We start from the raw sequence: 12,810 nt of genomic DNA on the forward strand, positions 1-12,810 counted from the left end.
AGCGCCGGGCCGGGGTCGGCGGGGCGGGGGGGAGGGGGGAGGGGCGGGGGGGAGGGGGGGAGGGGAGGGGGGGAGGGGCGGGGGGACGGGAGGCCGGGCCGGGCCGGCGCGCCCCTGCCTCCGCCTCCGCCTCCGCCTCCGCCCCCGAGTGGCCGGCACGTGCCTCCGCGCACCCCCCGCCGGCCCGGGCGCCCACCCCCTGCCCTGCAGCTGCTCCGTGCGAGGTTGTGCGCGCCTCCCTGCAACTCGCGGCTGGGAAGCTGTGAGGTCGCAGCTCCAGTGACCGGGGATCGTGCTTCAAAGCCGTCTAGTTATTTGTTGGAAACTGCACAGGTGACCTTTTGGCAGGGTCGGTGACCTGGCCAGTCGACGATGAGCTGTCTGTCCGTCGGATGGCGTGGCACTCCAGCACACAGGCCACTGGTAAAATACCGTTAGTTCCTCTAAACACTTTGATGTCTATCCCCAAGGGAGAACGGGATAGAAACCGTTTACCTATTGCTCACGTTTTTATCTAGCACACGCCCTATTTATCTGAAATTTTTATGAAATATTAGACACACTTGAAGGCACCGTTTTCTTTCCTCCCTACAAGTAATTACTATCTTAAAATTTACACCTTCTGGGCAGCCCCGGTGGCTCAATGGTTTAGCGCCGCCTTCGGCCCAGGGCGTGACCCTGGAGACCCGGGATCGAGTCCCACATCGGGCTCCGGGCGTGGAGCCTGCTTCTCCCTCCGCCTGTGTCTCTCACTCTCTCTGAATAAATAAAAAATCTTTTAAAAAATTTATATCTTCTGGGATCCCTGGGTGGCGCAGCGGTTTGGCGCCTGCCTTTGGCCCAGGGCGCGATCCTGGAGACCCGGGACCGAATCCCACGTCGGGCTCCCGGTGCATGGAGCCTGCTTCTCCCTCTGCCTGTGTCTCTGCCTCTCTCTCTCTCTCTCTCTGTGACTATCATAAACTTAAAAAAATTAAAAAAAATTTATATCTTCTAATACACATTTTTTTAAAGATTTTATTTATTTATTCATGAGAGGCACACAGAGAGAGACGGGGGCAGAGACACACAGGCAGAGGGAGAAGCAGGCTCCATCCTGGGATCAGGACCTGAGCTGAAGGCAGATGCTCAACCACTGAGCCACCCAGGCATCCCTAATACACATTTTCTTTTGCAAGAAAAGTGCCTCAAATTTGCTGAGACTTTTTTCTCTAAGTGGCTATCAAAGATATGCTTCTTAGCAGATGCTGTTAAAAAAAAAAAAATCTGTCCTTTCAAGGTATAGCTAACAATTCAATTACTTGAGAAAGTAGCACCAAGAAACAGACTTACCTATGGAGAGCACCCTGATGGTCACCAGAGGGGAAGTGGGTGGGGGGTGGGTGAAATACGCGGAGGGATTAAAGAGTGCATTTACCATGGTAAGCACTGAGGAGTGTGTAGAATTACCGAATCAAAAAAAAAAAAAAAAAAGAATTACCGAATCACTACATTATACACTTGAAACTAATGTAACACTGTAGGTTGACAATGCTAGAATGAAAAAAATACTTAATAAAAGTACCTGCTTTTTTGACATTATTCTTAAAAGAGATGTTTGAAAATATTCAAACATATTATAGTTGATTCTTCTTACTCCAAAGAGTTATGTTCTATAGAGTTTTAGTAAACAATGTGCAAGCCTGAACCACTACTCCTAGGGCTAATGCAGAGGTTTCTGCCAGCCTCTGGTCATGCTGTTTTTGTGAACCCAGCAGCAAAATCAACAAGCACAAAATGTGAAAAAATGTAGCATTAAAAGGATCACGGAGGGTCGCCTGGGTGGCTCAGTGGTTGAGCACCTGCCTTTGGCCCAGGTCATGATCCAGAGGTCCCAGGATCGAGTCCCACGTCAGGCTCCCTGCATGGAGCCTGCTTCTCCCTCTGCCTGTGTCTCTGCCTCTCTTTGTGTGTGTCTCTCGTGAGTAAATAAGTGAAATCTTTAATTTAAAAAAGTAAGTAAATAAAATTTTTTTAAAAATAAAAAGATCAGGGAAAGGACACTTTTACAAGTGTGAGGGCTGAAACAGGGACAAGACTGTCCCACAACTGGGAAGTGTGCATCAGGCAGTGTAAGTTTTTTGCCACTCTATGCATGTCCAAAAATGACCTGGGAAATAGCACTGTACTGGTTTTGGGTTTACCTATCAGTTTTAGTGGGTAGGTGAATTCACAAACATGAAATTGATGAATAATGAGGATTGGCTCTATTTTGTTTTAAAAAAAACGATGAGCGCATAAAACTTGTACTTGACAACCTGGAAACCATTATTCTAATCTGCTGTAAAAACTTCCATGTGAAATGTTTCAGTGTTTTGAGGCATTTGTTCAAAATGTCAAAATACACATGTGATTGGTTGGGAAAGAACAGCTGACATCAAGAAGAGTTGTGCACACACAGCATCTCTGATTATTCTCCTTTAATTCTCTCACGAGCCCACTCCAGTTAACCCCCACTACTCCACTAAAATTGTTCTCTCCAAGGTCCCAAGTGACCTCTATGTTGCCAGTCATTTTTCAGTTTGTGAATTGCTTGATCTGTCAGCACTTGAGATAACCATTCACTGTGTCGTCTTGCGACGCTTCTACTGCCCTGGCTACTTTTCCATCCGCTGCTCCTTAGTCTGCTGGAGATCCTTCTTTTCCCCCAACCCTTTGAGTAGTGCTGTAACTTGGGGCTGTCTCGGATCTCTTTGCTCACTCCTTCAATGACCTTGTCCAGTCAAGTGTACTTAAACGCCTTTGATATGCTTATGACTCTCAAGTATGTATCTCCAGCCCAGCCCACTAACCTCCACTCGACTCTGTATAACCAACTGCCTACTTGGACATCTTCATGTAGATGGAGGAAGCAGCATCTCAAGCAGGACACATCCTACCCTCTCAGATTCTCCTGTAGTTCTTTCCCATCTCAATTAACGCCAAGGGTGGAGACTGACGTGGGGGTTGATCTCATGACCCTGAGATCATGACCTGAGCTGAAATCAAGAGTCAGATGCTCAACTGACTGAGCCACCCAGGGGTCCCTCTTCAGACTATTCTTTTATATATATATATAAAATTTATTTATTTATTCATGAGAGACACAGATAAAGAGGCAGAGACACAGGCAGAAGGAGAAGCAGGCTCCATGCAGGGAACCCGACGTGGGACTCTATCCCGAGACTCCAGGATCACGTGCTGGGTCAAAGGCGGATGCTCAACTGTTGAGCCACCTAGGCATTCCTCTTCAGACTATTCTTTTTTTTTTTTTTTTTTTTTCTCTTCAGACTATTCTTAATAAAGCAACTGGGAAAATTCTGTAATTCACCTTACTCCTCTGCTCAAAACTGCCCTATAACTTTCCACCTCAGAAGAAAAGTAAAGGTCCCTAGTTAGGCTTCTGGCCAAGATGAAGTTACAAGGATAGGATTCACTCTCTTACCTGAAACAAATATGCTAATGGAGGGGTGACTGCCTGGCTCAGTGGGAAGAGCCTAAGACTTTTGATTTTGGGATTGTGAGTCTGAGCCCCTTGTTGGGTGTAGAGATTACTTAAAAAAATAAAGTACTAAAAAAAACCAAAAAAAACAAACAAACAAAAAAATAAAGTACTGGGTCTCCTGGGTGGCTCAGTTGGTTAAGCATCTGCTTTCAACTCGGGTCACAATCCCAGAGTTCTGGGATTGAGCCCCACATTCAGCTCCCTGCTCAGCGGGAGTCTGTCTCTCCCCCTCTCTGCCCCTTCCCATCGCTCATTCTCTCCTTTCTCAAAAAAATAAAATCTTTTTTAAAAAATATTTTATTTATTTATTCATAAGAGACACACAGAGAGAGGCAGAGATACAAGGAGAGGGAGAAGCAGGCTTCCTGTGGGGAGCCCGATGTGGGACTCGATCCCAAGACCCGGGGATCACGACCTGCACCAAAGGCAGATGCTCAACCGCTGAGCCCCCAGCCATCCCAAATAAATAAAATCTTAAAAAAAAATAATAAAGTACTTACTTATAGGAAGGGGCTTACTTCTGTCATTATACTACTTTTCTATATGCCTTACAGTTTTTTTGTCCCTCATTTCCTGCATTACAGTCTTCTTTTGTGTTTTGTTGTTTTGTATAGTGAAATGTTTAAATTCCTTTCTCATTTCCTTTTGTGTATATTCTATAGCTATCTTTGTGGTTGCCATGAGGATTGCATTTAACATCCTGAAGTTAGGGATGCCTGGTTGGCTCAGGAGTTGAGCGTCTGCCTTTGGCTCAAGGCAGGAACCTGGAGTCCTGGGATCGAGTCCCACATCGAGCTCCCTGCATGGAGCCTGCTTCTCCCTCTGCCTGTGTCTCTGCCTCAATCTCTCTATCTCTCATGAATAAATAAATAAAATCTTTAAAAAAATCCTGAAGTTATAACACTCTAATAAAATAAAATTAAAATGAGGGGTGCGGGGGTGGCTCAGTTGATCATGAGTCTGACTCTTGATTTAGCTCAGGTCATGATCTCAGGGTTGTGAGATCAAGCCTGGTGTCAGCCCTGTGCTGGGTGTGGACCTACTTAAGATTCTCTCTCTCCCTCTCCCTCTCCCTCTGCCCACCACCCTCCCTCCCCCACTTGCTTGTTCTCTTTCTCTAAAAAATAAAATAAAATAAAAATGAATGAATTATGGGTGCATGTAATCTCCAAATTCTTCATGCTTAGTCAAAGAAGCCAAGCATAAAAGAATTCATATTTTATGACTATACATATACATAAATTTTTAAAAGATTTATCTATTCATTCATGAGAGATACAGAGACATAGAGGGAGAAGCAGGCTCCTCACAGGGAGCCCGATGCGGGACTTGATCCTGAATCCTGGGATCACGTCCTGATCCGAAGGCAGACACTCAACCACTTAGCCACCTGGGCGTCCCGTTATATACATTTTTTGAAAGTGCAAACTATGTTTAACCTTTGAAATGCATGGGTCCACTTATATGTGGGATTTTTTTTCAATAAACACAGTATAGTACAGTAAATGTATTTTCCTAATGATTTTGTTGACAGTTTTTTCCCTAGCTTACTTTACTGTAAGACTACAGCACATAGTACATACAATGTACTTTATATGTCTTAATTGTTTAAGACATATAATTGTTTATGTTACCAGGAGGTTTCCAGTCAAGAGTAGGCTATTAGTAGGTAAGTTTTGGGGGGAATCAGAAGTTATACTCAGATTTTAGACTGAATGGGGTGGGACACCCCTCACCCCTCCATTGTTCAAAGATGAACTGTATCTCATACTGTCAGGAAACACAGCAATTTCCTAGTACCTGCAATGGAAAAAGAGATTGCCTACCAAGGTTAAGAAGATGCTGTTAGGGGGATGGAATTCTGTCATATCTCCATTGTGGTGGTTACTCAGGTGAATAGAACTATCAAACTTCATCAAATTGTACATTTTATTTTTTTAATTTTTAAAAAAGATTTTTATTTATTCATTCATAGAGACACACACACACACACAGAGAAGCAGAGACACAGGCAGAGGGAGAAGCAGGCTCCATGCAGAGAGCCCCACATGGGACTCGATCCCGGGTCTCCAGGATCACACCCCAGGCTGCAGGTGGCGATAAACTGCTGCACCAATGGGGCTGCCCAAATTGTACATTTTAAATTAATGCAGCTTATTATACATAAATTATACCCCCATATCGATTGAAAAGTCAGCCCTCCACATTTCTGTATCCCAAATTTTTAAAAAAGATTTTTATTTAATTATTTCAGAGTAAGCAAGCGAGAGAGAGAGAGAGAGAGAGAGAGAACGAGCAGGGGGGTGGAGGGGCAGAGGAAGGGGGAGAAGCAGACTCCCCACAGAACAGGGAGCCTGACATGGGCCTCCATCCAGGGGCTCCAGGATCATGGCCCCAGCCGAAAGCAGACGATTAACTGACTGAGCCACCCAGGTGGTTGTATCATGATACAGGGGCACCTGTTTCAGGTTAAAAACATTAAAAACGTTTGAAACGTTAAAATTAGTTTAAGTTAAGCATATGCAGTTACATTGTTCTTGCTAAAATCATCTTACTACTGGTATTTTCCTACCATTACTATTTTTAATAAGAGCCAATGGTTTAAAAAACTAAATAGGACATTCATTTAAAAATTGTTTACTTGGGATGCCTGGGTGGCTCAGCGGTTGAGTATCTGCCTTTGGTTCAGGTTGTGATCCCAGGGTCCTGGGATCGAGTCTCACATCGGGCTTCTTGCATGGAGCCTGCTTCTCTCTCTGCCTGTGTCTCTGCCTCTCTCTCTGTGTCTCTCATGAATAAATAAAATAAAATCTTAAAAAAAATAACTTGGAGGGCAGCCCGAGTGGCTCAGCAGTTTAGCGCCACCTTCAGCCCAGGGCATGCTCCTTCCTGGAGACCCGGATCGAGTCCCGCATCCGGCTCCCTGCATGGAGCCTGCTTCTAACTCTGCCTGTGTCTCTCTCTGCCTCTCTCTCTGTCTCTCATGAATAAATAAACAAAATGTTTAATAAAAAAAAAATAGGGACGCTTGGGTGACTCAGTGATTGAGCATCTGCCTTTGGCTCAAGGCGTGATCCTGGAGACCTGGGATCGAGTCCCACATCGGGTTCCCTGCATGGAGCCTGCTTCTCCCTCTGCCTGTGTCTCTGCCTCTCCGTCTCTGTGTCTGTCATGAATAAATAAATAAAATATATTTTTAAAAATAAAATAATAATAGTAAAAAAATAACTTGGAGATTATTGCCCTAAAAATTTGGAAGATCCTGTTTTCAGGAAACTGACAGATGATTTATGTACACTCAGAAGGCTGAATTCATTCAGGCAGATGAATACAACCAATGATAATATTAGAGTATACCACATTTATGTGATACGGGAAGACTTAAGATTGTAAAATGTCATTTATTAATTTATCTCAACTAGGTCATCAATTTAATGCAGTTTCAATAAAACTCCCAGTGGGAATCTTTAATGCAACTGACAAGATTATCTTAAAATTTATGGAAGTAAATGTTATGAGTAGAAAAGGCAATTTTGTAAAAGAACAAAGACTTGATTGAATAAAAATCAGAGCATAGTATAAAGTTGTAGCAGTTGAACCCTTGTATCTTCATTCAAGAATATATCAGAAGGAACAGACTCCAGAAATTGACCCATGTATATAGAAAGGCATCATGTTTTTTTTTTTTTATTTATTTATGATAGGCACACAGTGAGAGAGAGAGAGGCAGAGACACAGGCAGAGGGAGAAGCAGGCTCCATGCACCGGGAGCCCGACGTCCCGGGTCTCCAGGATCGCGCCCTGGGCCAAAGGCAGGCGCCAAACCGCTGCGCCACCCAGGGATCCCGAAAGGCATCATGTTATAAATGACATTTTAAAACCTTCAAAGTCTGTTACAGCCCGTTAATTATTTGGGGACAATCATAGATCTGATAAAATGTTAATAAATGCATAATCATACCACTCATAAAAGTCAACTTCATATCTAAATATAAAAAATTAAAGGGCAGCATTAGACTTAGTGTTTTACAAACATCATAGGACACCTTTATATCTTGTATTATAGAGTCTTACTTAGCAAGAAAGGAAAAAAGCTCTACTGGATAAGATTAATGCCAATTAGGGCACCTGGGTAGCTCAGTTGGTTAAGCACTGGAGTCTTGATTTCAGCTCAGGTCATGATCTCAGGGTCCTGAGATGGCCTCCATGCTGGGGATGGAGCCTGCTTGGGAGTCTGTCTCCCTCTCTGTCTCTCTCTTTCTGCCCCTCCTTCCCCCACTCTCCCTCTCTAAAATAAATAAATAAATAAATAAATAAATAAATAAATAAATAAATAAGTAAATAAAGTAAGTTCTAATTGAACATTTTTGGGTCTCCTGGTTGGCTCAGTCGGTAGACTATGTGACTCTTGATCTCCGCGGCATGTGTTGAAGCCCCACATCAGGTGTGGGACCTACTTAAAAAAAAATTAAAATGAGCATTTTCTATGATCCAGCAGTTCCGTTTATCGGTATCTACCCAAGAGATACCCTCACACAGGTACAAAAGGAAATGTGTAGAAGAATGCTCCAGCAGCCCGGGGAGGCTCAGCGGTTTAGCACCGCCTTCAGCCCAGGGCCTCATCCTGGAGACCCCAGGGTCGAGGCCCATGTTGGGCTCCCTGCATGGAGCCTATTCCTCCTTCTGCCTGTGTCTCTGCCTCTCTCTCTCTCTCTGTGTCTCTCATGAAAAAATAAATAAAATCTTTAAGAAAAAAAAAAAAAAAAAGAATGCTCATTGCAGGGAGATCCCTGGGTGGCTCAGTGGTTAAGTGTCTGCCTTCCATTCAGGTCGTGATCTCGAAGTCCCTGGATCCAGTCCCCGGATCGAGTCCCGCATCAGGCTCCCTTTGAGGAGCCTGCTTCTCCCTCTGCCTGTGTCTCTCTTCTCTCGGTGTCTCTCATGAATAAATAAATAAAATCTTAAAAAAAAAAACATTGTAATATTGTAATAGCAAAAAAATGGAAACAACCCGAAGTCCATCAGAAGAATGGTTAAATAAGACTTGTTTATACTAATACGCAAGAGTGAAAAAGAATGGGCCAAGCACCAACAAATTGCTATGAAAATATCTCCAAGACAGCTTTGAGTGAAAAGAGGAGGTTGTAGGATGAGGTACATGTTATACTATTTTCTTTAAAAACACACCAACAGGGATCCCTGGGTGGCACAGCGGTTTGGCGCCTGCCTTTGGCCCAGGGCGCGATCCTGGAGACCCGGGATCGAGTCCCGCGTCGGGCTCCCGGTGCATGGAGCCTGCTTCTCCCTCTCCCTCTGCCTGTGTCTCTGCCTCTCTCTCTCTCTGTGTGACTGTCATAAATAAATAAAAAATTAAAAAAAAAACAAAAACACACCAACAAAATCTGAGAATATTTTTTCTTTTTTTAAAGATTTATTTATTCATGAGAGACACACAGAGAGAGAGACAGAGAGAGGTAGAGACACAGGCAGAGGGAGAAGCAGGCTCCATGCAGGGAGCCCAACGCGGGACTCGATCCCGAGTCTCCAGGATCAGGCTCTGGGCGGAATGCAGTGCTAAACTGCTGAGCCACCTGGGCTACCCTGAAAATATTTTTTTCTATGGCAATGGATATATGTGTGGTTGTGGTTAAAGGAGCTTTTGCCTTTACCCATATAGAACCCTTAGGTAATTGTTATTTTTTTTAAAGAGGCTTTTCATCATATATTAATCGTATAATTAAAGGTTTAATAATAATGATTAAGATATATAAAACTAGTTAAGAAAAAATAAATAAATAAAACTAGTTAAGTTCATTCTTTCCCAGACCATAGAATTTCAGCTATACTAGTGTAACAAAGAAATGAGAACATCTTCAGGAAAATATCATTATGGGTGGGGGAAAATTGAGCCTGGTTAACATTAGCAGACATTTTATTTTATTATTTTTTAAAATATTTTATTTATTTATTCACGAGAGATACAGAAAGAGACAGAGACATAGGCAGAGGGAGAAGTAAGCTCCCTGCAGGGATCCTCAGGCGGGAGTCGATCCCAGGACCTTGGGATCATGACCTGAGCCAAAGGGAGACGCTCAACCACTGAGCCACCCAGGTGCCCCCTTTAGCAGATATTTTAATACTCCAGGGCACTGGTATTTTGCTGTGGAACCATCTTTTCCAAGCAACAATATGGACAAAATCGCAAGTATTAACCAGTATACAAGCAGTGTATGAAACAACCAGGTTTTGATAAAAGCCCAATTGTCATTACAAACCCAGCTCTACATTATCCAAAAACTGGCTTGTGGTTTATTTTATCCTGTTTCCTGGCAAACAAGAGACACAAAATTGATGGGCAAGCATCGCCACCTAGTGGTTGCGGTTCACACTGCAGATTTCACTCCTGTGCCCTTTGTCCCGGAAATCTCCAAATAGAGGTTCTGTCTTAAGGATATTAAAAGTCAAATGTGTGTGTGTGTGTGTGTGTGTGTGTGTGTGTGTGTGTCCAGATTTTATTTATTCATGAGAGACACACAGAGACGCAGAGACACAGACAGAGGAGAAGCAGGCTCCCTACGAGGAGCCCGATGTGGGACTTCATCCCAGGACCCTAGGATCACGCCTTGAGCCAAAGGCAGACCCTAAACTGCTGAGCCACCCAGACATCCCCTGATTTTTTAATTCTTTACAAATAAAAAAAAATATTTAAGTAATCTCTACACCTGTTGTGGGACTTGAACTCACAGCCCCGAGATGAAGTCGCACATTCTTCTGACTGAGCCAGCCAGGTGCCCTTCAATTTTTAAAATCTTTTTACTTATTTATTAATTTTTAAAAGATTTTATTTATTTCTATGAGACAGAGAGAGAGTGTGAGCCGGGGGAGAAGGAGAGACAGACTCCCTGCAGAGCCTGACGTGGGGTTGGATCCCAGGACCCTGAGATTATGGCCTGATGCTTAACTGGCTGAGCCACCCCGGTGCCCCTCAGATTTATAAATGAAAGCAGAGCTGAAGAGAAGATCTTGTGCACAGATACTTACTTTGGGAGGTACCAGGAGCCAAAGGTCAGGGAGGGTTAATGAATAATACTCTCCTGCCGGACGCCGCAGACCCGGGACCCGGAGCAGCTCGGAGGCGGTGAATAATAGCTCTTCAAGTCTGCAATAAAAAATGGCCTCCAATAAAACTACATTGCAAAAAATGGGAAAGAAACAGAATGGAAAGAGTAAAAAAGTAGAAGAGGCGGAGCCTGAAGAATTTGTGGTGGAAAAAGTACTGGACCGCCGTGTAGTGAATGGGAAGGTGGAGTATTTCCTGAAGTGGAAGGGATTTACAGATGCTGACAATACTTGGGAACCTGAAGAAAATTTAGATTGTCCAGAGTTAATTGAAGCATTTCTTAATTCTCAAAAAGCTGGTAAAGAAAAAGATGGTACAAAAAGAAAATCTTTATCTGACAGTGAATCTGATGATAGCAAATCAAAGAAGAGATGCTGCTGATAAACCAAGAGGCTTTGCCAGAGGTCTTGATCCTGAACGAATAATTGGTGCCACAGACCGCAGTGGAGAATTAATGTTTCTCATGAAATGAAAAGATTCAGATGAGGCAGACTTGGTGCTGGCAAAAGAGGCAAATATGAAGTGTCCTCAGATCGTAATTGCATTTTATGAAGAGAGACTAACTTGGCATTCTTGTCCAGAAGATGAAGCTCAATAATTGTTTGCGGTGCTATATATATATATATATATATATATATATATATATATATATATAAAATATAAAATCTGGGTCTTTGTTTTTTGGTTTATTAGTGTGAAGAAATAACATTCTAATGAAAATCAAGTTTGATATGTTTGTTTTGAAGTAGTATTGGGGGAGTTGTTGGGGTTTTTTGCATCTATAGCACTGGTTACTTTGAACAAATAAAAGCTTTCTGTAGTTGTTTCCTTTAAAAAAAAAAAAAAAACAAAACTCTCCTGCCTATAGACAGGCAAACTGCCTTTGGGACTCTTCCATTTGAATTGAAAAGAACCCATCCGTCAGATCAGTGTGCCATAGTAAGTTCCAAAACTGTGTTCATCTGTTCCAGCAAAACGCCACTCCCACCAGAGCAGCTATGATTGGGCTACACTCTTGGCTAGTTTATTACTATTATCTACCATGATCTGTCTGATTTTTGCAGGAGCCAAGCAAGTGAACTGAACGGGACAATGATGGGAACTACCACCCCTGCAACCTCTGCATCTCTGAAGGTGCACTCAGGTCTGAGAGTCCACCTGAGATGCATTCTGTCTTCTGATTGAATACTGGCTGGGTCAAGACACAATGAGGGAACGAATATGAGTTCCTAAGTATGTCTGTCTCAATTGTGTACTCAGGAATCCGGGATGTTTTCACAGGGTTGGTCCATGGACACACGGACCCACTGAGAGCCATGCCTGTGCTGGTGCCATAAGCTCCTCCTCTAACTGTGGTCCTTGCCAGCGTTTCAGGTCCCCTGGTGTCACTCTCATCTCACACCCTCCATCAAGTTCTTGGAAGATCTGCTTATTCTCATTTCTCCAGTGAATAGTAACTCTGGTAAGTAATCACAGATTCGTTGGGTAAGTGATTGGAATATTTACTGCCTCTACTTGTGCTGGCTCTGCAGGGTCCCTCAACTGGATTCTGCTTCCCATATGATTGCTGGATTCTGGTCTGAGAACTGGGTCAGACTTTCTTCTAGTCACACACATCAAGGCGGCACTGTAGCTGTCCGCCTTTATGCCTCATCCCTTGGGATACTGTGGTCAGACAGCCAAGTCAGAGATCGCTGGTGCTAGGGCACTATGGTTGCCTCCCTGCCCTTGCTGCCTCTCCTGTCAAGTCCATCCACTTAGCTCTGCTGTTCTGGAACACTACCATCCTCTGGGGTGCCTCGTGGCAGAGAATTCTGTCCTCAGCATTTGTAGCCTGTTATGCATCATATGGGCTGCAAGAGATCCTATAAAGTACATATAAAGTACAAATTTATAAAGTACATATAAAGAGATCCATAAAGTACAAATACCTCACATCTCATTTATTCAAAAAAATTCATTTCAGGGGCTCCTGGGTGACTCTGTCCATTAAGGGTCTGCCTTCAGATCAGGTCATGATCCTGGGGTCCCGGGATCCAGCCTGGCTTGCAGCTCCCTGTTCAGCAAGGAGCCTGTTTCTCTCCGCTCCTCCCTCCTGCTCTGTAAACTCTCTTAAATAAATAAATAAATAAATAAATAAATAAATAAATAAATAAATAAATAAAAT

At 43.4% G+C, this 12,810-nt stretch overlaps 1 protein-coding gene and 1 pseudogene across 1 annotated transcript in view; one reads left to right on the forward strand and one right to left on the reverse strand.

Moving 5' to 3' along the window:
* Positions 1 to 10,585, reverse strand: part of LOC140639096 (general transcription factor II-I repeat domain-containing protein 2) — a 66,688-nt gene extending 56,103 nt beyond the window's left edge. The window contains exon 1 of the mRNA XM_072837526.1: positions 10,565 to 10,585. The gene's annotated coding sequence lies outside the window, so the exon portion shown is untranslated. The remainder of the gene's footprint in view (positions 1 to 10,564) is intronic.
* A 19-nt stretch (positions 10,586 to 10,604) lies between these two features.
* On the forward strand, positions 10,605 to 11,276 carry LOC140639099 (chromobox protein homolog 3 pseudogene; annotated as a pseudogene).
* The last annotated feature ends 1,534 nt before the right edge of the window (positions 11,277 to 12,810 follow it).

The sequence above is a fragment of the Canis lupus genome, chromosome 8 (genome assembly GCF_048164855.1).
Source record: "Canis lupus baileyi chromosome 8, mCanLup2.hap1, whole genome shotgun sequence".
Classification (NCBI taxonomy): Eukaryota; Metazoa; Chordata; class Mammalia; order Carnivora; family Canidae; genus Canis; species Canis lupus.